The following is a 25,901-nucleotide window of genomic DNA, read 5'->3' as shown; positions in this document are numbered from 1 at the left end:
TGTCAAGGGCATATGAAGGGGAAAACATCCTATTGGAAAAAGGGGTGGGAGAAATGGAAAAACTCGACCAACCAACGCTGGAGGAATAGAGGGACAGTGTAAAGTACCGCTCTTAAGGCCTTGAAGGCTTGTAGAAGTAGGACATGTGGAGAGAACAAAGAAAGTTTTTGTTTTGAGTGCTGAAAGACAACTTTAAATCATGGCAGTTTAATTTTTGATAAGTTTTAAAAATATATTGAACCTTTGTTATTTTGCTGGTCTACTTTTCTAGGTCTTTTCTAGGTCTACTTTTAGTTTAAATGGTCATCCTTGACTGCTAGTGAAAAGAGGGACAAAAAAGGGGTCTGAATCTCAATCTCGACATAAACTCTTTTATTTACTTTGGGCCACTTCCTGTCGGCAGTCTCTTTCCGTGTGGGTGGGGTAGTGGCCAGCGCAAGAGGGTGTAGGTGTTGCCTGCAGTTTTCAAAGATTTACGAACCGTTCACTTGTCACATGAGGCTTGAAGTGAAGTTAATAGACGTGTGTGCATGTTGGCTGGCGATATACCACGGCGAGAACCGGGACCGACCCATCCCTAGTATATACGTACTTAACAAAACACGTCACCATTGGATTTATGGTTTCCAATAATCATGTAATGCATGCTCATCACTTTCAAATTATTTTTCACATATCATACTACAATATATGTTTATGCATGAGTGTATGTCAATTGTTTTATTTTATTTTTTTCAGTCGATTGACATTGTTTCATTTTTGACAACATGGCCAAATTAAGGTGCATGTGCATAATGTATCTAGTGGTTAGGTGCCAGACTATCACATCTTTGACTATATCGCATGACACACAATTTCATGGAGAAAATATTTATTTCTTAATTTAATATTTCTTGGCATTATTTGCACTCATTTGCCTAAATTACATAATTTAATTACAGTTAATTAAGACTTTATGTAGCTAAATTGTGAGTGACTGCTAATAATAATCTATAGTTTTTTATATTCATTCCAATCCTTTACTATTATCTGTAGGCTTTACAAGTAGGAACTTACTATTTTATTACTTTTATATAATTTTATTACATATACGACTGGAAAATTTGAATTTTTGAAAAGCATGGGATACTGACAGCTGACTGATAGAGTTCCAACAGGTGTTCACCACCCCGTTCCTTTTTACGCCACAGGGTACGAGAAGAAGTTACGTTGCAAGCCTGATAAGACGCAACTTGCTGTGCTTCAAGCAACGAGGGAACCGCAGCTCATGCCTGGTGGTTAAGCAACCGACAGAGCTTGGGCGAGGAGAACGAGGAACGTTCTCGTTAATTTGACTGTTGCTTCTACGATGGTATATATACCTCAGATTTTGTAGAGAGGAGAGACGTCTGCCATCATGGCAAGAGACAACACTTCAACTAACTTCAAGGCGAGCTAACAAGATAAGTCACCGATTCAAGAGGGTCATGGGTTTTGAGTTCAGTGTCGTGAGTGAATAGTCACCCCAGAGAAGATTTAAGAAAATAAGTTAGCGACGAGTGACACTGAGGTGGCGGTGGGGAATGTCACGACAACACTGGTTCAAGCTGGTTCAAGTCACGAAGGTGCAAGTAACACTGCTGAACAAGTAACGGGACCAAGCAAATTAGAAAGAGTTGGCAAATGCACCAGGGATTTACATCAGTGGGACAATAGGGGTTGCATGTTACAGTCCGGCAGCGGCAAGTAACTTTCGCTCAGCTAGTGACCGGGCGAGTAGAGAGGAGTTTGAGGTGATGGGTATTTGCGACACCACTCGGCGCTGGTTTAAAGCCCTGGTGCAATGAGGACGGTGAATTCTTTGGGTCCCGATGGGGCGCTGAACCAACTCTCCCGGAAGCGATGGGCCCCAAGATCTGCATTGTGACACCGCAACAAAAGGTGAGTACAGATGGCAATGGCTACCACAATACCGGACAGTGTTAATTAAGATTAATACTCAAATTGAAGTATAGACAATTATAATAAATTTAAAGTCACTTTTAAAGCATTTTCTTTTAAGAAATGTTGAACAATGTTTAAGGTCTAGTTTCAGTAACGAAGACTTTGATAGGTTTTGCTTACCCATTCAATAATTTCAAGATTTTACATGGTAGTAATATTCCGAGTATGCATTTTAAGGAACATTTAAAGAATACTTTTAAGTCATTCTTAAAGGCAAATATATGTTCAAGTAAACAGGGCAAGTGAATTTAAAGCTTGTAACCCACATGTTTGAGTGTTTATCTTCCATTTGATTTTGTATTGCCTTTAATGTATGTTATACTCTTAATAACCATTTATGTTCATAGTTGGTGGCTCGGGAATTATCTTCCCTACATTCAGTGGTTGACAATGCAAGAATAGACTGTAATAACTAAAGAAACCCCACTTTTTTTTATCCTTATCTGTTGGCCTCTGCTCGAGGTTATAATGTAGAGAACAGAGTGATTCTGATTACTTATAATGTTATAATGCATGCAGTGGTGGCCGTCAACATAACCAATAGCTCCCAACCCTGCATATAGACAGCATGATACAAGCTGCCAACTTATTTTGATAATGTATAGTATGGAACACACCATACCTGCATTCCGCCTTTACAAAATGTTCTGCTAATCAAGGTTGTTATGATTACTGTATTGGCACGAAGTTAGGCAAAAAAAAAAAAACCTTAATCACAAAACAAGGAAATATTTTTAATCCTATTTATAGCAGTATGTAAAAAAATTTTAACTAGGAGTTATTAATGGAATGAATATTAAGTAATATATTACTTATAAAATGGTATACCCCTTGAATTCTAATTAAAATTAATTCAGTATGTACACACAAACAAGAAAACTGAAGTATGAATTGGACCTATCACTTTGCTGTATAATGATTTTTTTTATTTTTTTTTTTTATTAGATGTTTCTTCTTAATGAGTTTTCCTGCATAGTAAGTTTAAGTTTGCACTTGGTCTAAAAAATAATGTAATTTGACCTTTTAAAGAAATTTGTATCTCTTATAACTCCAATTTTTAAAAAATCTATTTTTCAATTTCTGAGCCATTTTACTTATGTTGTTTCTTTAATTTGCTGTACAGTATTTTGTTTTATTATTGGAAATTTTAAACAAGGTTGCTTTGCAATAAATGCTGATCGTACATGTGTATATCAATGTTAGGTACTTTTTTTCTTTTGGGGTTTACAATTAGGTTGATACTAAATTTTAAAATTGCTAGAATCAGCCAAAAGAGGTAGACCTTTATTCAGCCAAATATAGAGATGGTTTGAATATTCCTTGTTTCGTGGTTACGATTGGTAAGTATGAACATGCATTTTGTTGAAACCATCTTATAAACTTGTTAAAATATTAATTTAATACCAGTCAGATATTAAGTAAAAATGGTTTTACAAATCTTTAAATTAATTAAAAGTGTTATCAAATCTAGTCCACAAAATGATGATGTTTCTTTAATTATGTGAGAAGTAAGTTACACAGATTCATTTACTCTCATATCCTTCACTTCCAGTCGGTCAGCCCTTGTGATGTCACTTCTGGACACAATTACGGATAAGTAGATACTGAAAGCAAATTCAGAAGACTTAATTGTAGATTATAAAATAAAATTGATGGGTGTAGATTTTTTTTAGCATTGTGGGAGTACACTTTTAAATAAATTAAATTCAAGCAGCTCTAAAAATTAGCTGTCTTGTAATTACAGTACCCCAAGCTTGCAATTTGTAGTAATCTATAGTTCTAGGGTGAATCACAGGTAATCATTGAGAGGTAAAATAATCTATATTTGAAAATTCAGAGCCAGATATGGAAATGTCTGATATATATCCATAACTTATTTCAGTAACTACAATTAGAGGTTGTAGGAAATATTTGGTTTTAGTTTATACCAGATAATCTTAATGGCAAAAGTAAAAAAAAAAAAAAAAAAAATCAACTTACTACATGTAATGTTACAGATACATTTTAGAAATATAACTCAATTGTATTGAAATAATGTTTCCAAAACATTGCAGAAAAATTTGTGGTGTATTGGTTGACACTGTCTGCAAAAAATTATATCATAACTCTATCCCTTTCGGCACAGCCTGTAGATTTTGAAGTACCTATTTTCTTTGAAAATATTGTAGAAACTTTTACAAACTCGTGGAACATTTTAAAAATTTTAATGTAGCTGACATAACATCCTATATGTTCGTCAATATTCAAAAAGATTCTTTTAATATATTCTCATATTCCATGAGCGAAAATATTTTGAATGTTTTTTAACTTAGGTAATGCATCCAGCATTCAGTGTGTTAATGAATTTCATACTATGCCTAGTAAGATAGCCATGCAATTATTTTTGATCAAACACAATTTTTCATCCCTTGCACTAATATGTGGTCATATAAATTTTTGGGCATAGGTAAATGGTAACGTTAAGATAGTTATTAATAAATTATAATGAATTTGATACTAAAAAGTTTAATTTTCTTTAATTTCAACCACTGTTTTCACAGTAATAGTTTGTTATATCAAAAATTGTTTCAGCCAAAGGTTTTAGATAAATTTTAGGTGTTTTACGAATAATTATAATGGAAATGAAAGTTAATGTATTTTAAAAAAATGTAATGATATTTTGTTTTTACACCCTTGTCAATTCCATTCCTTGCAATAATGGTTTGTATTGTCAAAAATTGTTTCAGACAAAAGTTTTAGAGTTAAATTGATAAAATTTACAAACAATTTAAATGGATTTGACAGTGTACTTACAAAGGCAATTATTATTTTTTTTCTACCCCTCATTGTTTCAACACCTTGCAGCAAAAGTTTGTCTAGTCAAAAATTATTTCAAAGAAAAGTTGGATAAAAATGATAATACACAAATAGTACAAATTCAATGTTGTTCCTTCGAAGACAGATATGGTTAGTCATATAAAAATTATTTTAGATGAAAGTTGTAGCTTTGAATATATATACTGTATAGAAGTCGCCAGCCCAGGTTAAAACTTCTAATACGGTTTTGAGGTAGTTGGTTAATTCACCGCCGCAATCGCCACCATCTCTAGGACATCGACTTGTGGTGGTCCCTGGCGGATAAGTGTCGAACTCTTCAAACACCCCTTCCCCCTCCTGTTGAACGAACTTGAGCTGCAGTGAATGATAGGTGAGGGGTGCGGGGAATGACAGCGGGCGACAGGGCTGCGCTCTAACGTGTAAATAACAACTAAGACAATACAGGGCGTTACGGTAGCGCACTGCAGCGGTGAAGTTCCCAAGCTGCTCATCATACGCTTTTGAAAAACGTAGAGTAAATCCTATCCACTCGCGACTTCTATACAGTATATATATTCAAAGGTTGTAGGTAATAATAAATGTTTTACAGTAAAACAGACCAAGTTCAACATGCTTTGGTATATATACTGACGCCGTCCCCGCTACCTCTGAGTATTTAGACGTGATTTTGTTCAGTTCGTGATCTCAGGGAAGGTTCGGCCTTGTGGCTAGAGGTAGGGGTCAACGCAGTAGGGCCCCCCGAGCTGTTGAGGCCACTCGGGACGCCTGAATAATAACACAAAACTTCTTCAGATAGTTCGTGAATTTAATACAGCACAGCCCAATACATGGTGCTGCCCGTTCTGGCCGTAACGGTTTGCCCGACGCGACTAGTCACACGCGCAGCTCACTTCCTCAGTGGCGGCTCACGATTCTTATGCGCGTGAGGGGCAGACTCGTTTACGTGATGCGAAAGTTACAAAAGACACTCTGACATGGCACACGATATTTTGAAGCACAATACACTACACTAATACCTAGCTCTGGATTAAGTTTGGTGGCGCACTGCCGTACGACGGTGATACATAAGCCCTGACATGACGAATTACACTTAGGCGAACAACTATTCCACTAATACATTACACTTGATAAACTGGGCTAGCAGCACGTAGGCCCGTGTTTCCGGCGACTCTACGTGGTGTCTAGGTGTGACCCAGGGACTGAATCGTTATTAAGTCTGATAGCACGTGTCGCCTGCTGGCTGCCCCGTGCGGGCCAAAACTAAATAGCCTGTAGGCTAGGTTGGGCGTGAAGCGCCGACGTGAAACCACATAATCTCCCCACAGTACTTACGTATGACGTGGAACACTCATCTTGAGCACTGATTGAATTAAGTTAAGTACCTCATGGTAAATTTAGGCCGACCGCGGAACTGTACAAAAAGGTTGAAAAGAAATTACACTATGGAAAACTACATGTCGGTGAATGCAAAGTTTGAAGGTTCCGCGTTGCGCGCAGGCTGCCGGCCTGGTTGAGCTCTCGAAGGACACTAGCGGTGTCGCCGCGCGCGACCCCCCTCCCCCGCCAGCCCTCCCGCGGAAACGTGTGAATTTCGCGGGAAACTGAACCGGCCAGGTTCGGGACAAATCGCACATTGAAACATGATTTTGCAAAGACTTAATTATTAATTAATAAAAAATAATGTTTAATAAAATCCTGTGGAAAAACATAATTATAACAATTTGTTGTAGTGCGGCGGAAGGATATGCCACACCCGGCCGGATCCTTGCGCCGGTGTAGCACTCGTTGTATGGCGTTCGCCTCGTCGCACGAACTGCACTTTGCTGCGCGCACGGGCGCGTTCGGTGCACACGCTTTTGCGAGACGTTGATGAGGCATAGCGGTCTATGCGACAGAGGAGCATTGGCGGTCGGCGTCAATACATTAACAAAATTGTGCTCCAGTAGTGCTGTCTTATCTTATTATTATTCAAATATACAATCTGTTATTAGCTATGGTATTATATTTTGGGGGAATTCCTCAAATTGGAAAAAAAATATTTATTTTACAAAAAAGAATTGTGAGAATTATATGTGGTAAGGAACACAGAAGTCACTGTAGACAAATTTTTAAAACAAATAAAATAATGACTGTGGTAAGCATATATATATATAAAACAATATTGTTTTATAACAATAATATACAATTAGTAAAAAATAGTGATATACATAAATATTTAACAAGAAACGCTGATAAAATACATAATGTACAGCATAGAACCAAAAAATATACACTAAATCCATTTTATATGGGCATGAAATTAATTAACAAACTCCCAAAAAGTATTATAGAAAATAGTAATAACCATACATTTGCATCTCAACTTAAAACCTTTTTACTACAAAAAGCTTACTACTCATTAGAAGAATTCTTTGATAAATAGTATTTTATTTTATTTTTGTATCATGTAAATATGTATTTCTGTATTGTTGTATTTTAGTGATGTTTGCTATATGTAATGTGTTTTTATAAATTGTTTATTTGTCTATTTGTTTATTTTGTTTTATTGTCTATGATCATATGTGTAACATATATATATATATATATATATATATATATATATATATGTTTCATTGTTGTTTTTAATGATGTTTGTTATATATATTGTGCTTTTAAACTGACAACTTCTATCTGTTTGAATTTGTTCAAATATGTATTTGTTTTCATATGTAATACTTATGTAGTATTTTATTGCGGTTCTCTAATGATATATGTATGTGAAATGTGGTTCTGCAAATTGACAACTTCTTCCCATCTGCTTGGGTTGTATAGAAGGCCATAATAAATAAATAAATAAATAAATAAACTGATTTAACAGTGCACATGGTAAGTAAATTACTTTTTTTTTATGTTCTACCACTTAATTTTTTTAACCCCCTGCAACAATGGTTCACCTTATTAAAAAAAATTTTCAAACAAAAGTTTTAGATAAAAATTATAAGAGTTAACAGTTGTCATGGTACAAAATTATGAATTTTTTAAATTCTACCAGTTATCTTTTAAACCATCCTACAATGGTTTGTCTTAACAAAAATTGTTTCAGACAAAAGTTTTAGATAAAAAAATTTTAAGATTAATACACAAGTTGTACAATTTCAATTTTTGCTTACGAAGGAAGTTTACGATTTTTTAAAAATAAAGTATCCATTCCAGAATACAGAGAAAAAAAATAAATGCTTTTGAAAAGTGAGTTATAAAACAGTACCTACTGAATATTTTGTACAATGGGTCTGGTTTCGTGAGCTATGCTCTTCACTGTAAAGTGATAAGCCAAGTGTGAAAATATGAAACAATATTTCAATATATTTATAAAATTTCCACTGCACATCTTAATATAAATTATTTTAGTAAATTAGTCATTAGTATATAGATTATTTCCTTCCCATACAGCACTCATTGTATCAGTGATATCGTTGCAATGTTAATGTTTGCCATATTTGTCGCATAAAATCTGTAACTTTGTATGCTCAGGTTATGTACCTACATTGCATTATAATGTGTTTTGGATGGTACCACAACATCGAGGTTGAATTGAAGGTATCTAATTTCAGTGCATAAATATATCATGTTTACTTGTAAGTTTATATTCCACTTCCATTCGTTTCCAGTTTCAGTGCGAGGTTACAAAGTTACAAAGTGGCGTTGCTACAGTGTGCCTGGCACCTCTTCATGCTGTGTGGTAGAGCTGTAGCAAACCGTATGTATTCGTTACTGAGTAACGGGTGCGGCATCTAGTAACGAGTAACGAAACGTTACACACGAATGCATTTGGTTACTCGCATCTTTCGTATGTTTTACGCATGCGCACGCTTATTCGTTACAAAGAACGATGTTTGTTTATTAATAAAAGTATAATTTGGAAATTCGTCGTCCAAGTTTTTTACTGTTTATTAAAGGTATTGTGTGTGTAGACAAAGTTTTAGATTCGAACAGAAACAACGTAAGAAAGTATTTTTTACAAATTATAAATATGTATGTTTTTGTTTTTTATTATCGCGTATTTTCACGTTTTATGTTCTTATCTTAAAAGATATATTATAATAAAGCCGCTCTAATGAGATTTAATTGTTTCTTGGTTAACAAAAGCTGTTAATTATCAAATATTTTTAATTGTTTATATTCGATTTATTTTTATTTACGCGACGTCATACTGTACGCGTACGAAATACGACTCGATTCGTTGCTGTTACATAACATAGCATGTGCCATGTTATAGCATGTGCCATGTTATGCGGTATCAGAAGTAACGAGTAACGATACAAAAGTAACGAGTACTAATTGTTATAGTAACAAATACATACGGGTACACATTTTTTCGTTACTTTTACACCTCTACTGTGTGGGTTACAGTTAAAAATCTTTTGAGAAATAAGTTTTCTGCACGTCTAGAAATTAGAATTTGGTGGTTGTTTGTAGCTAGATCAATACACCACATATATTATGTGGCAATAAAAGAGTCACCCATAAATCAAATTCTTTTTTTAATGTTTAAAAATACATTTATTTGAACATTCATATTGATTTATTTGATTTTAAAAATTGTGATAATTTTTAATAAATAAACTGGCAAACATAAGTTCATAATAATTCAATTATATGAACAGATGTACTACATAGATAATGTATGTTTACTAATAATTATAAATAATTTTATTCGATATTGCATTTTAAGTTTAAAAAAGAATGGGCTTTGGAAAATTTTAAAAGTTTCAAAAAATTATTAAACTACTCCCTACTCTTTGCGTAAAGAAGTCTAGGATTTGTCATATATATATATATATATATATATATATATATATATATATATATATATATATATATATATATATATATATATATAATCGATCCATTCAACCAATTTAGAAACAAATCATGTAAAATGGAACGCACCCTTAAATCTAAAAAAATATATCGATTAGGGATCGAGATATAACTGTTTCCATTAAAGGTTTTTAAATAGTTCCACTTTAACTTAAGAGGTAGCGCTGCAGTGATAACATTCCCACTCCAAATTTCAATTGAATATCTTATTTTAAAAATGGGTTATGATAATTTGTAGTAATTGATGTTTTTTTTGTTTAAATCTTAGCGAGAGTCACTTATATTAGAAAAAACAAGGCTGTGTTGTAATTGCGTGGTGCAGTTTTGTTTTGTTTTTATTTTCTGCGATATGGCTACCACTGACGTTTCTAAAGGGGGTTAAAGTGCAGGGTTATGTTTTGTTTGGGTTTTTTAAGTCGTGTATAATGTAACTATTAACAACTTTATTTGCTGCCACCGGCTTTTTTCGGTAAATCTTACGGGTATATGAGTTACATTATTAATCGTCAGTAGCTACGAACGTATTTTTACTTTTTTGTTTTTCGAATTTCGAACGAATTTTCTATTAGACCGTGAAATTAATCAAGAAAAAACGAATAACATTTCCTGAAAACGACTGCGAGTATTTTCTTTCGACATAACTTGAAGGTAAGCAACACTTCTTAGAAAATAAGTTCTGGGAATGTACATAACCAAGCTTATATTTTTTATGTTTTACTTGGGAATGAGTTCATTAGAAGTTTGAAATTAAGTTTTTTTTTGGGGGGGGGGGGGGGGGTGGTGTGTTTGTGGTTAATTTTACCATAAAATTAATCAGTATATCTAATGCTTAAATTTAATAAATTTAATTTTTTATTTTAACTAGATTAATTGAAACTTGACGTGTTTAATTCATAAATACGAGCTGAAATGTAGTCGCCGATGGATTCAGTTACTTTATAATTTACTTGAAACATTTATTATGAAATTATACATAATATTAGTTCATGTGCTGTGTGTATAACATTAAAGTACATAGTTTTCATATTTAATTTTAAATACCTGCGAATGAAATCAAGTTTACGATTTATTTTTATGAAAGTGACTTATTACAATATTGTTTGACTTTACTTCGGTGTTTCGTAATTAAAATAATTTTAAAATACCGGCATATCCATACTCATACAGAAACCTGACTCAATATTAAAACACTTTTATTTTTATTGGCGTACTGAACGGGCTGCATCTCCATGTTGGACAGTTAAAATAGCACTCATTCGAGGAAATTAGGAAACTGCAGCGTTTATGCTTTATGTTTCCTGTCTGCATGCTATAAAAGACTCATCCTGTAGGCAGACTCTTTACTCACTCTTAAAACCAACTAGATCCACTTTGCCCAATGATTGTTGGCATTTCAACAATGTTGGTTCATGTATCATCATAGATCATTTAAATAGTGTGTTCAACTCATGCATCGGCATGGCGGATTATTTAGGGAATTATCAAGATGATAATTTTTTTATCAAGAGCATTTTTGCGCTGACAATTTGTCAAAATTATTTTAGCGAATCGGGTAAAAATGTAGCGTTGTTTCCTAGCTTCAGTTAAGCATCGTTTATTATTGTTTGATCTTTACGTTAGCAGTTCATTTGCTGTTTACTATTGTTAGCTGTGACAATCATTGCTCAGCGCAGCACATTATTTTAAACGCATAGTTACGCCCCTTCAGAACCGAGCGTCGCGTTGCTCGTCTGCGCTGCCGGCTTCGAGTCTAGCCGCGCCGCAGTAGATTTAATTTTAGACAAGACGATCAAACATTCCTGCTGGGCGCTGGGCTGTTTCGAAAGGTGACGCTCAAAGCCCGTGCCGCGGGGGCGGAGAAGGGTGGGATCACAATTCACGTGTCCCGCTACACACGTAGCCTTCGACGAGAACTTGTTTTTTAAACTACAGACACGTGCATTGGCTTGCTGTTGGACGAACCCGCTCTTTATCTACTGTGTTAAAATTTTTGCATGTTCAAACCCAATAATTTTCCTCAGGGACATCGAGAGAAACCAAGGGCCGGGAGCAAATAATTTTGTTTGGCGTCCTTTAATGTACAGATTTTCAAACCCAACTATTAAAAAAAAAATCTTTAGAATGTAAACTTTACAGTTGCCATGCTGTCAACGTGATCTGCGCGTATTGCATAGCTTTTAGGATTTCCAATAAATTCTATTATTGATAGACTTGAAATTTTCCTCTTAACAGGATAAACCCAAGAATTAAAAAAATATATATACGTCTCGAAACTCAATCTCCCCGGCTCCGGGGATTTTACCCCCACCCTACTGAAACCTCAACCCCTTTCCTCCTTCGATGGCCCTGATACCTTTTCTTCGTAATTTTTAGCAGACTGCGCTAAATCTCGATGATACAACATCTTCATCAATGAAAACATTGCTGTGCGGTTGTTGAACGTAAAGGCAAAAATCGTCAAAATAGTAAACTTATGAGTAGGGAGCACGATACTTCATGGTACTTGTCGTTACATAATAAATAATTAGTGCTGTTATAGCTATTAAATGTCGAAGTTAAATATTTTTAATGTATGACGTTTAAGTTTACCATATTCGTTTTTTTATTCAAACACTTGTGTAACTTGGGTCTACTTTGAGTAAATAACGTTTTTATTCAGTTGCATTTTCCGTGGAACTCACAACTTGGCTCAGATAACGTGCTATCGTGGGTTTCATTTAGTATAGCCTTTAGGAGTCGGGTTTAAGGCTCATGTTAACCATATCTCATACTGGTACGCAGCACCTCTTTGTAATCAGCGTAGAACAGTAGATAAAACCTCCGCGTCTATTTTCCCACCTTCGTTCTGTATGGTCAGGGTCGGCATGGCTATTTGTGTTTACGTGATGCGCCGTTCATACCTCTCGGATCGCACTCTCGCCAGACAGGGTATTTCTGGCCGCAGGAAGTAGGAAGACGGCCAGACAGAAAAGTGCCGTCTTCTTTTATTATTATTTCCGCTCGGGCCGGGAATTCTCTTGGCTTTTTAACACTCGCTCTCGGAAATAGGACCATTGGCGCCTCGTGTGTGGGGTTTTATCTAATTACACACTAGTAATATAGTTTTTCGTGTATCTGATTTGGCTCAATCAAAGGAAATATTGAAGTGTGTTAGGTTGTAAACGTGTTCGTTCGGAAATATATTTTATGGCAACAAAAACTCAAAAATAATGGAGTCATGTCTGAACGTTGTCATAATTATCATCGGTCAGAATTAATTATTAATCAGTTATTCATTATTTTTACAGATGTGATCTGTCGTGCGAGTTTTGCACCTATCACTAGCTACCTGATTATATATATATATATATGTATGTGTGTGTGTGAGAGAGAGAGAGAGAGAGAGAGAGAGAGAGAGAGAGAGAGAGAGTAAAGCTGGATTCAGAATGCCGCGACGGACACGACACGGCAAATCCGATCAGTCATCGTACATCGTCCCAGCATGATAGATGATAGTAGCGCAGGGTCACAATGCCACGACAATATTAACACAATGTGGCTGGTGGAAGAACTTCCCATTCCACATGTCCATAAAATGAATACAGGCGTAGGTAGGTTTCGAAGTACCTACTTTTTTGAAAATATTTTAGAATCTTCTATAAACTCCAGGAACATTTTAAAAACTTAATGTAGCCGACATAACATCCTATATGTTCAGTGTTTTTTTTATTTCAAACTCTGTTTTTATGGCAATAGTTCGTTTTATCAAAAATTGCTCCAGCCAAAGATTTTAGATAAAGTATAGACGATTTACAATAAATTATAATGTACATAATTGTGTGTTCAAAAAGGTAATGATATTTTGTTTTTCTATCGGGTTATTTCTACTCCTTGCAGTAATGGTTTATATTATCAAAAAATTGTTTTATACAAATGTCTTAGGTAAAAATTATAAAATTTAAAACGGTTTTAACGGATTTGATAGTGCACTTACAAAGGGAGTTATTAATTTTTTTTTAAATTCTATCCCTCATTTTTTTAACATCTCGCAGGAATAGTTCATCTAATCGAAAATTATTTTAGACAAAAATTTTAGATAAAAATTATAAGATAAATACACAATCTGTACGAATTCGATGTTGTGCCTTCGAAGTGAGCTATGATTTTTTTTGTCCTCCAATACTTGTTTATTCTACCCTTTGTAGTAATGGTTCGTGGTATAAAAAAATGATTTTAGGCGAAAGTTGTAGGTAATATTTTAAAGTTTTACTTTAAAACAGAATGGATTTAACTGTTATCATGGTACAAAATTATGAAAAAATATTTATTTTTTCAACCCTCTGCAACAATGGTTCGTCTATCAAAAATTGTTTCAGACAAAAGTTTTAGGTAAAATGTATAAGATTCACAAACATTTTGAACAGATTTGATAGTGTACCTACTAAGGGATTTAATATATATATATATTTATAAATATATATATATAATTCTACCTCCTATTTTTTTAACTTTCAACTCCTTGCCGCAATGGTTAGTCTAATCAAAAATGTTTCAGACAAAAGTTTTAGATAAAAATTATAAGATTAATACACAATCTGTAAGATTTAGATTTTTAGCCTACGAAGGAAGTTGTGATTTTTTTCCCGCCAACCCTTGTTTTTTCAACCACTTGCAGTTACGGTTGGTCGTTATGAAAAACTTTATCAGACAAAGATTTTGGCATTACGCATACGAGTCATAAAACGTTCATACGGATGTGATATTTTCCATATTATTGTTGTTAGAAATATGTATTTTTTAACCTTCCTCATTTCTATGCCTTTGGTTGGATATTGCCCATTAACGAACTTGACCAAAATTTTCCAATACTAGATTTTATGTATAAGTTTGGAAGTGATTTAAGAAATATTGTGATAGTTATAGGTCCTATATATATATATATATATATATATATATATATAAACCCCTATTTCTCCTGGTCATGCTATAACTTGAGAACGGCTTTACCGATTTCATTCAATTTTTTTTTTTTAATTTTTCGAATACTTCGTAGAAGGTTCTTACGTTAAAAAAAATTAAGAAAATTGTGCAGAAAACTTAACGACTACCTTTATTATAAACTTTTTTAATGTAAACATAGCCCCAGCGTTATATACTCTTTGCTCTTTGGAAGGCGGTCGAACAGCCCATTCAGCACTCAAATAGCCGTTGAACATGCAAGTTAATGAAACTCCAACTTGCAACCTTTCGAGGAATTTTGCTATGACCAAAGTGTTGCAGCAAAGCAGATCAATCGTTTGGGATGAATGCACGATGGCATACAAAAAATCTTTGGTAAATCTTTCATTGTGCGGACTAATGCCTCCAAACAACCAAAACCGGTTTGGTGGAGCGATGATTCTATTGGCAGGCGATTTTCGACAAACATTGCCAGTAATGCCTCGATCAACGCCAGTCGACGAACTTAATGCATGTTTGAAGTCGTCCATTTTATGGAAATACGTCAAGACACTAAAATTAAATATGAATATGCGAGTCGTATTGCAAAATGACGAATCTGGTGAAGTATTTTCCAAACAATTGCTCGATATTGATAATGGCAAAATTCCTGTTGACACATCGTCTGGATACATTACATTCCCTGCAAATTTTTGTCACCTTACTGAATCAAAGATCGAACTCATCGAGATGGTTTTCCCAAACATTGCTGAAAATTACAAAAATCATGTTTGGTTAGGTGAACGTGTTATATTGGCTGCAAAAAACGTTGATGTCAACGAAATGAATTTTCAAATTCAAATTAAGATAGCTGGCGAATTGATGACACACAAATCGGTTAGTTCCGTTACTAACCAAGATGATGATGTCAACTATCCAACAGAATTTTTAAATTCCCTAGAATTGCCCGGATTACCACCTCATAATCTGCAACTAAAAATCGGATCGGTAATCATAATGTTACGAAACATAAACCAGCCACGTCTTTGTAATGGCACTCGGGTTGCGGTGAAGATATTAATGAACAACATCATCGAAGCCACAATTTTAAAAGGGGAGTATAAAGGCGAAGACGTTTTGATTCCACGCATCCCTATGATTCCGAACGACATGCCATTCGACTTTAAACGGTTACAATTTCCAGTGCGGCTTGCATTTGCGATGTCAATTAATAAATCCTAAGGGCAGTCGTTAAGTGTTTGTGGCATTAATCTTGAAAATCCATGTTTTTCGCATGGCCAACTGTATGTCGCCTGTTCCCGTGTCGGAAAACCATCAGCATTATTTATTTACGCGCCAGGAAATAAAACTAACAATGTTGTGTATCAACAAGCATTACAATAAACAATATGTTATAGAGATAATAAAAAATTACAAACATATACAATATACAGTATAGAAATATACAACAATAGAAATCATTTCTATTAGTATAATATTCCAGTTTGAATTGAACGACAGGACAACGTCTGTCGGGTCAGCTAGTGTATATGTATGTATATATAATGCATGTGTGTATAAATTTTCACTTGACGATGGTTTTGGGGTCTATGGACCATGAAACGAAAAACTATATAAAAATTTTCCGGAAGTCGCACCACGTTAACAGCTACAATAGGTAGTATTTCTTTGAAATCTACAAAATAGTGTAGGCCTGTAGAAAGCTTTTATTACCTGTTGACAGTTGAAGTGCATAAAAACATAACATTTAGTCGTCTCTGACTCGAAGTGAGATAAGTATATTTTAGATATAAGGATTGAAGAACTCTCTCTCTCTCTCTCTCTATCTCGCTCTCTCTCTCTCTCTCTCTCGCTCTCTCTCTCTCTCTCTCTATATATATATATATATATATATATATAAATTTATACGTGTGTATGTGTGTTTGTTAATAAGGGACGGACAGAAAAATAAATTCTGCTGTTAACTATGTAAATAATAAATTACAATCTTCGTTAAATGTAGAATAATGTTGACCATAACCACAATGATATTCTTTTGCATAAACAGTAAAATGAACACAAAATATATGAAATTGTACCCACACGAAATTTTTTATTTTTGTTTTTCAGCATAAAGATTTACCAAGTAGGTAAATATTATAAATTTTAGTTTTGTAAGGTTTCCATTTAGCTTTCCGTCGAGCGGCATGACACGTAGAAATTAGAAATAGAATCTACTTCTTGTGGGCCGTCGGGGCGCGTATTTCGAAGTGTTGACGTCACAGCAACCTTGTACTTCATTGGCTACTGAGCGTGTCGGGTTTGTCGTGTCGTGTCGTGTGCGTGTCTGTCGTGGCATTGTGACTCCAACTTAACACCTTTATCAGGACTCGAGCACAAAGCATTCGTGTAGTAATTTGGCGTCCTAGCTTCTGTTAACGAGGACAGGAATTTCTAAAGTAGCCCCGGCGATGGACACAAACGGGGATTCTGATAATAGTGAACCTTGTTTGAATTCTCTTGCCAAATTTAGTTTAGGTTCATAATTGTGAATTTGGCGTCGGTTGAGCGGTTTTCAGGGTCAGAAGATAATTATTAGCAAGTGAACTTTGATCAGCCAATGAAGGATACACCCTTAGAAAGTTTGACGGTCAAGTTTATAGTGTATTAAACACATTTATAAATTACAGTTAATTTTATTGGAATAATAGTAGCTATTGTTTTGAGATTTCTTCACAAATATGGTTTCCTCTTGTATAAAGCCCTAACTTCGCATTCACGGTATTGTGATGTTTAATTTATTGATGGTTGTATAGCTATACTTTATTCAGATCTCTTTTAAATTAGTAAATATCTTTCGGTTCATCACTAGGCATTCCGCACCATGTCAAGATTAATAATTTGAGGAGGGAGGGGTTTCCCCTCTCCCCGCCCTTTTCCGAAATCATTCCTACACCAATGAAAAGAAAGCGCCTGTTGTCAAAATTACCTATGCCGAGAGCTTTTCGCTACAAATTTTATACCACAATGTCTTTGCTAGCATGCAGTTATTTCCTCCTAAGGGTATCATTGATTATTTAAAAAAAAAAAACATAAAATTTTGTTTTGTTCGCAGATCCAACCAAGCGTTTGGTACTGTGGTCGCATAACGTGAAGACGTTTGTAGGCATACAGTATTTATTGTACAGCAGGTGAGTGGGTGTTGGTAAAAGCTTCAAGTGACCACTTGTCATTCATTTGTCTTTAACAGTAGTGGCCCTAGACTTTCAGGGTCTATTCCCTTTTTTGGAAGCTCTCCCCCGGAAATTTTGAAAAATTTACTCTTACAAACAAATTAAATTAAACTTAACTTAAATTCAATTTTACTTAAATGAAATTTAACAACTTAAATTTCGACTATGGTTTTGATCATTTATCTTAGGATATTCTGATATTCTTTCCTGATAAAGTATCCACGGGTTTGTTTTATAAATTCTTAAGATCAAATTTCCAGTATAATCACATCATTATACGTGGCAGTAAAATATTTGAAAGATTTTCTAAGAATGGAATCATGAATCGAAATCTATATTGGTCAGCACATCAAGTTACAATATAGTAAAAAAATTAATTGTCATTTTTCCAGTAATGTTGATATTTTTAACATACATAAATAAAAATGAAAATGAAAAACGCCGCGTGGCGCAGGGCCTGGGGCGGTTGCCCGGCCTGCCCTGCCCTGGAGCCGCCACTGTATTACTATACGTTGTATACCTATGTATAGCAGCAAAATGCTCGTAAAATAACAGCAAAAGCTTTTATTAACCTTTTAAATGAAAGGATAGCCTTTCACCATTACTAAAAACGCGCAGTTTATCAATGAAACCAGCAATGCCGTGTGTGAAAGAAAAGATTTTAAATCATATTATGTAATTCTTACACAATGAAACATGGTTTGTTTCAGCCCGTAGACAAAAGTAATTACGTAAAAAGGCAATGATTCGCGCTAGCGGGGAGCGGAGAAGTGAGCCGACCTTCCAGCCCATTGGTCAGTGGACGATCCCGGTGATTGACATCGGTGTTGGAGCATGTGCTGGGTTTGTGGTTTGGGGGGGGGGGGGGGGGCACGTCAGGGGCGAGTCTCTTGGGTGGACGCGAGCCACAATGTTGCTCGGTGCGCCCCTTGGCTCGTATAGCTCGGGCCGAACGAGCTCCCTAATGACAGGCCGTTCCCCGCTCCACTGCTGTCGGACAAAAGATGCCCCCGCCAAAATAATAAGAAAAAAATTAAAGGTGTATGGGAGCAGGGCATGGGAAAAAAAAAGATTTCCAAACCACACTTGAATAAGAATAAATAATCGGCACAATAAAATCAAAGAAAGAAAAAAAGAAGAGCTGTGAGTCTGAGCAATGGACCATATTATGATTGGCCTTTGTAGTGTGGCGGCGGTGCTAAGTGCTAAAGTGGCCCAAAGGAATATTTGGAAATTGGAGTTACTACAAAATGAACTGGTTGATTCGTTGTATAGTGTTGCGAACACATACTAACGGTTATTCTGTCCACCGTCGTGAGGCTTAATCGGAACGTCATAGTGTTTACATGATAGAGCGACCAAGACTCGTGTCTTCGATACTTATAGAGGTATGTAAGGTGTCTTTCATCTTGACATTATAGCGCGTTAAGCATTACTAATAATATTCCTCGCTTTCTAACTGTTTTTGAATGATTAGCAACAGCTTGCAGTAAAGATTTAATATTCCGTATCGACAAACCACATGTCCTACAACATTATTTTGTGGTACAACGTGCGTGCTAACAATTACACTATATAATAACGCAAAAAAAAAATATTTTAAAAATATTTATTTTTGTCGTGATAATAGATCTAAGTTAAAATTAGTTCAAAACAATTGAAAAACTCAATATAGCAGTTAAATTAGTATAATTAAAATTTAGATTTTTTTAATATATTTTTTATGGTGTAGGCCTAAGCTTAAGTTTGTTTGTAGATTGACATTAATTAACAGGTGTGTCAATTGAAATAAATTTTTTAACGCACTTACTTGAAGCATTGGTAACATATTAATAACATATCTGTAGGGATAACACTGTCATAGTTTCAAGCGATCGACGCATGCAGCATATTCGTTTTAATATTGGGTTTAAGGATGCGCAGCCGATGGGAAGAAGAACCGGTGAAGGTTTTTCAAATGCACAGTCAGTTGGTTCACGTTTTAGTGGATCTAAGATAACGTGGGATTTATTGGCTAATGTTAATGAGCCGGTCCCGCGAAGCGCTGAAATTGTTTAGAAAATTTAATGTGCAATAATACGCCCATTATTAACAAAAAAACATCTAACATTTGTTGTATCAAGCTTCACACTAGACACATTCTATAACGAACTTATTCCAAACTACAGAGAAAAAAACAACATGCATAGAGCACAGATGTTGCTCAAGAGCATGTTTCTTAAACCTGGAACAAAAATAGAATTTCAACATTTTAACTATTTGTATTTAACTAAGACGTTAAAGAATTAGCTCAGTAAAAGCCGAACAGTATGTGGGCCACAAAGTTATACATTTAGAAAATGTTTAAATTAAAAAAAAATTAAAACTTTGCTGTCAAAAATTTGGTAAAACATTAAGTAAAATTTTGTACATCTTACAGTGCACTTGAGAAAAAAATAATGTTGCTGCATATCCTTGTTTGTTATAAACGAAAATACTTATGTAATTTTTTGTTCAAGCATTGGTTTTATGTTTTACAACATGTTGTTGTAAAATTCATATTGTTCATATAGTGTTCGTATTGTTCGTTTGTAGTGTTATAAGAAATATTTTAAAGATAAGTTTATAAAGAATTATTTTTCCAGTTATATTAAATATTGTTCTGTGTAGTGCACCTGTGCATTAATTTGTTACTATGGGCAGTAATTTATTTCACAAGTTTATTTGAAAACAATGCATTTTAATTGGTTCTTTTTCAGTTAGACACTTGTGGAAGTCCTGCTTTAAAATTACTTACATTATCCTCCCTCCACTTTTCAAAATTGGTGTGATCGTGATCCTAGTGTAGTGTATTGAACTGTAGTTCACGAATAGCTGTTTACTTACATGTTACCAATATTTAATTTAAAACACGTAGGCCCTAATTGAAAAGGAAACTTATTTCAGTTGATGGCTTTTTGAACATTCTACTTCCCGTAATAGTCTATGTAGGCCTACATGAAAGCACGCATTTGTGTGAGATGCCGTGGTGGTCGAGTGATCATAGTATACTCACATCCATTCGAGGCGATCCGGGTTTGATCCCAGCAGGTCGAAACAGTTTTTTTTTTTTTTTTTTTTTTTTTTTTAACTTTTGGGTTTGGCAGACGCTGACGTAGTTCCCTACCTTCCCAAATCACCCCGTTTCCCATTCGTCTGTCGCATGTGACCTCCGTGTCGACAGATGGAGCGAGTTGGCTCAGTGGTGGGACATAGGACTCCATTACAGATTTAATCTCTGATCATCGTTTAGTTGTGTGCTACCTTCTCTTAATGACCACGTTGTAGAATATGTGAAACCCTTATTTATTAATTCATAATAACTATTGTGGCCGCCATATATTAAGGTTGTGTGTGAGTTTTTTTTAAAGCGTGTTTGAGTGTGGCAACGAACATTTTTTTTTTTTGGAGAATGATATGGGTTTTGATAAGGAATATTTATTTTGGTGAGTAGTATTATTCTTAAAACTAATACGAGGGCCATATATGTATTAATTATTATTGCGTTTTTACAAAAAAAATATCTTTATGCTCCGTACAGAGACTAATAAAATACAACTGTGGCTTGTGATAAAGTAAAAGAAAACCAAATTTTTTAAAATATAAATTACAAGAAAAACCTTATGAACATAAATATAATTATTAATGGAAAATATATCAATTACATTAATAGCCAATAAATATTTTTGAGCGTATCTGTGAGAATACTCTGGCTTCCAAACCCTGTCGCTGACAACTTTATTCTACATTCACGCTATACGACTGGTCCACGACTTAAGTTTACTCAATAATATTTATTTGTAGAAAAAATATTTAAGCGGGCCGGATTTGGCCATCATTGATCTAGATTATAATGTGAATTATAAATTATATTGTATAAATTACTGGATATGAAATAATCATGCAGATTACACAGTCTCTTAGCCGGCTTGTGCGTGGACGGTGAGAAGGTATAAGGCCTGGACCCATTGGCCCGGGGGGGAGGGGGTGCATCTAGCCAAGGTCGGCTCGCTTTTCGACTCCGCCGCGCCGCGGGCGTTTATTGTTTGTTTACCCTCGCGGCATTCACGACCGCCTCCGGGGCTGGCTCACCCCCTCTCCCTTTTTCTTAATTCCCTCCTGGATCATTGCCGTCGTGTCTTTGAGGACCTGACAGCGGCTCCAACGACTTGTTGTGCGCTCGTCGAGTGCGCTCGCCCTGCTATCGCCGGGATCTGCGCGACCTCTTTTGTCTTCCCGCCTCGCCGTCGTGATTGCCGGGCAGCTGTCGGGGCGCGCGGAGTGCGGTTACCCCCTCCCCTCCTCCTCCCCCCCCCCCCCCCGCACCTTAAACAAGCACTGCACCGCAAGGAAAAAACCGCCGTTCTCTTGGACCCGCAGTTTAGCCCAGAAGACAAACCCCAAAAGAGGCCCGAACCTGTGAGACGTTTGTCCAAAGCTGAATTTGTGCACAGTTTTAGAGTTGACTATGCTTAATAGCATACCAAAAGTTTACCACCGAGTACCTTATGCGCCGTACCGAAAACATGCAGTAAAGTTCTTTTTGACAGCGTCTTATAACCAATCATTAAAATGTTTCTCATAATCGCTGTTTCTACCGTAGACTCTCAGCAAAACTATCCAAATAATCTATACCAGTTATCCTACACAACAACGTAAGAAAATATTTCAGAGTTGAATATTAAAGACGAAATAAAAACCAATAAATGTATTGTTTGTTGATTGTTTTTTTAATCAGACACGGAAATAAAATCATGATTTTCTTTCAAATGGAGGGGCCCTACGTGAAACTCATCCGGATAAAAGTTTCTGCTTATTTGTTAAGCTTCAAGGTGGTATAGTTACAAAGAGTCTAGCGCAGTTAGTTGTAACGCTAGAGCAGCCTGGGCGCCGGAGTGTGTAGTCCTGGCGGAGCTCCGGTCGCAGCCAGCCTGCGAGACGTGCGTTACACGCGACTTCATGGCCAAGCTCACAAGTTGGTGTGTTTATTTTGTTTAGGGGATGCTGCAATAATGTTACTTTTTTCGATTTAGAATATTTGAGTTAAATTAACAAGTTAGAAAATATATTTTTATCACTTTTCTCTTATGAAGTATTTCTGGTATGGCTCCATAAAATTGCAGTGATTTTTTTTTATTAGAATTTGTCAACATGAATACTGTAAAATATCTGTAAAATAAAAACTGAGGTGGGCTTTCCTTCTCATCAAGCACGATTTAAGCATTTATTTTGAATTTGACTGGTATCTGTACGGGAAAACGTAATCTCTAACGATGTTTCATATACTCGAGGGATCGAACATATGATGTCGCTTTGCGGATGAGGCATGGTATCATACAAAAGTAGGTTTTCAGCATGTAAATTACCAAGAAAAAATAGTTAAATTGAAATCTAAAAACCATATGTTAAAAACTAACTGTTTAAATTAATACCAACACTAATGAACATATCAGCCACTTTGTGTAGTGGCTAGCGTGTCTTGCTGATGGACGAAAGGGTTCTGCTTCGATATCCGGCTGGGGAGTGGATTTTTCACACCTTCTCTGTGGGTTCAGGACTGTCTGTTTGTGAAGACCATCTCACCCCCAACCCGCAGAAGGCAATGGCAAACCATCCGGAATCATCCTGCATCAGCAAGCATAGGGGACATCACTACTGTCACGTCGTGGTCTGTGCTAGCTGCATATAATCTGAAAGTTGGTCATACTATCACTGAAGTGCAATAAATAGCTGCATAAAATCTGAAAGTGATTGACTCATACTATCACTTAAGTAACATTGTCGGTTTGTAATTTACCCAGGCTACGTGGACGTTTAGATAACAAAACATTTTATTATAAGGAAACATTGTTATTCTGGTGTAAAATGATAAAAATAAAACCAGCTTTTGCATCAACTTACAGTACTAAATTAGCGATTTTTTTTGTCACCTATTTAGTCGTATCTTTGTTTCCTGGGATTAAAACGCCCCAACACAAACGTTTGTAGCCTGGCACACTGCGACGCTCCGACCGCTCTAGCAGTCGAAAAGATTATTGTAGACTTAAGTGATTCTTACGTCGGGCCCTTCATGTTTATGTAATTTATATTTTTATTTCCGTAAATTTGAAAAAAAAATATCCTAATTTGATTGATTTAAATTTGCATTGCAATGATAGGATATTTAAAGTATTTAATTTCTTTGATATTATAGTAAAGAGTAATGTTTCGAGATTATTTTGGTTTCCATACTGAGAGTCTACTATGGAAATTGTATTTACAGAGTGCATATTTGTAGAGTATTGCAATAAATTATTATTAGGACATACTGCACATTTTCTGTGTGGCGCACAAGGTTTGCAGGATTAAACTTTCACATGTTACTATAAAACGTTAATAATACCATTGTTTTTAATTTTCCAGAAATTAAAAAAACCTCGATTTCGTGGGAGCGAAGGTCACCCCATCCCTTGCGACTGTAGCAGTGCCGCAGTACGACACAACACTGCTGAGCTCGTAACACGCTAGCGCTCCAATTGATTACGCTAACCTTTTAAAAAATAAGTCACTTTAAAGCTTAAGAAACATGCAATATTTTTTGTTCGAGTGATTATTACGTCAGACCCTGTATTTTTATGTTAATCGTGTTTTTTTATTACCTTTACTGAGATAAAAACTTATTTCATAATTTATTTGATTTATATCTTATCATTAATGTTAACATTGTATCATTTTTCAAAATAAATATGTATACTAGCGTTTCTAGATTGTTTTAGTGGATTTATGGAGGGTCTACGTTAAAAACTGTGGGAAGCATTTTAATGGACTGTTGTGAGTCATATAGGTCTTAACTGCACGTTTTCGGTGATACGCACAAAGTCTACAGCAGTAAAATTTATATATTTAGCAACTTCGTCTACTTTACCACTGTGCAAAAATTCTGCTGTATACAAATTTTTAACCTTTATTTTTTGAACTAGTTGCGTCGCCCTTAATTTAACATTTTTTGTTTTGGAACTAGGTTTCACCAGTCGTGTTGGGTTACATAATTTTCGTGCCATTATTATTGTTATTATTTTCGTATTTAAGTCAATTTCTTCTAATGATATTTTGCTGTGCAAGCATTGCATTTCGTGTTTGTTAGAAAAACATTGTCCGCAAAGGCATGCTACTTCTTATTTGCAATTGTTAAAAATTCAAGCAAATAGGTATTATAATTAAAAGTTTCACCCGAACTTATTGTGGTACTTCACTAGAAGTTCTTTTTTTTTTGGGTTTCCCCAGCTGAATAACACATACAATTTTTCCTATAATCTCGTTTTGGAAATATTTCTTCATGGAAATCGGCAATTAAAAAAAAAATCAAGACTTTTAACATGGTGGATATTTGATACCTATCAGCTCATTAACTTATCTTAACATTAAACATTGTTCTGCTTAAGACTGTACTGTACTAGTACTGTACTGTACTGTACTGTACTGTACTGTACTGTACTGTACTGTACTGTACTGTACTAGTAACTGACTGTAGGATTTTGTGGCCATGGTTGTCAGTGTAATCTTGGCTTCCGGTCTGTAGCCGTGTCTTAATGGTTACTCTAACCGACGTTGGGCCATACGTTCAATAGGCATCTTCGGGGTGTCGGTGGAACGTCATTAACCCAAAGCCATGGCTCTAGTCGGGAAGCCAAGATTTCATTGTTCTACTCGTTTAATTTCTAAATTTCTAAATGTACCTACGAGCACATGTCAACATACAATATATGCTTGGAACTCAACCCGTGGTACGTACTGTAATTTGAAACTAAACTAAAAGAGACGTAATAACAGGATATCGACGAAATTATTAATGAATTTAAGGAAACTGCTTTATTCGACCACCTCCAACTACGCAAAACACACGTCGCAACGACTGCTACGAACTGCGGCCACCGGCAGTGACGCCCGTGCTTCCCTCGCTAAGCCCGTGCATGTGCTGTATGGCGGCCTTCCCTTGATAAGTGTGCGCATCCGTCTCCTTGGAGATACACAGCGCGAATGACGTTGGTTGCTGTCAACTGGTCGTTTATATCGTTCACTGGAAAGCGCCCTCTA

The 25,901-nt window shown here is 35.5% G+C and overlaps 1 long non-coding RNA gene across 3 annotated transcripts in view; it reads left to right on the top strand.

Moving 5' to 3' along the window:
• Positions 1-9,822: 9,822 nt before the first annotated feature.
• LOC134527986 (uncharacterized) overlaps positions 9,823-25,901 on the top strand; it is a 286,580-nt gene continuing 270,501 nt past the window's right edge. For 2 of the 3 annotated variants that reach the window (XR_010074330.1, XR_010074329.1), the window contains exon 1: positions 9,836-10,308. This is a non-coding gene — a long non-coding RNA (uncharacterized LOC134527986). Of the gene's footprint in view, positions 10,309-17,692; positions 17,769-25,901 lie in introns of all 3 variants that reach the window. The other variant, XR_010074331.1, reaches the window with a different exon arrangement.

Source organism: Bacillus rossius, chromosome 1 (assembly GCF_032445375.1).
Source record: "Bacillus rossius redtenbacheri isolate Brsri chromosome 1, Brsri_v3, whole genome shotgun sequence".
Classification (NCBI taxonomy): Eukaryota; Metazoa; Arthropoda; class Insecta; order Phasmatodea; family Bacillidae; genus Bacillus; species Bacillus rossius.
The sequence above is the reverse complement of the archived record's forward strand: the minus strand, read 5'-3'. Positions and strand labels throughout refer to the sequence as shown.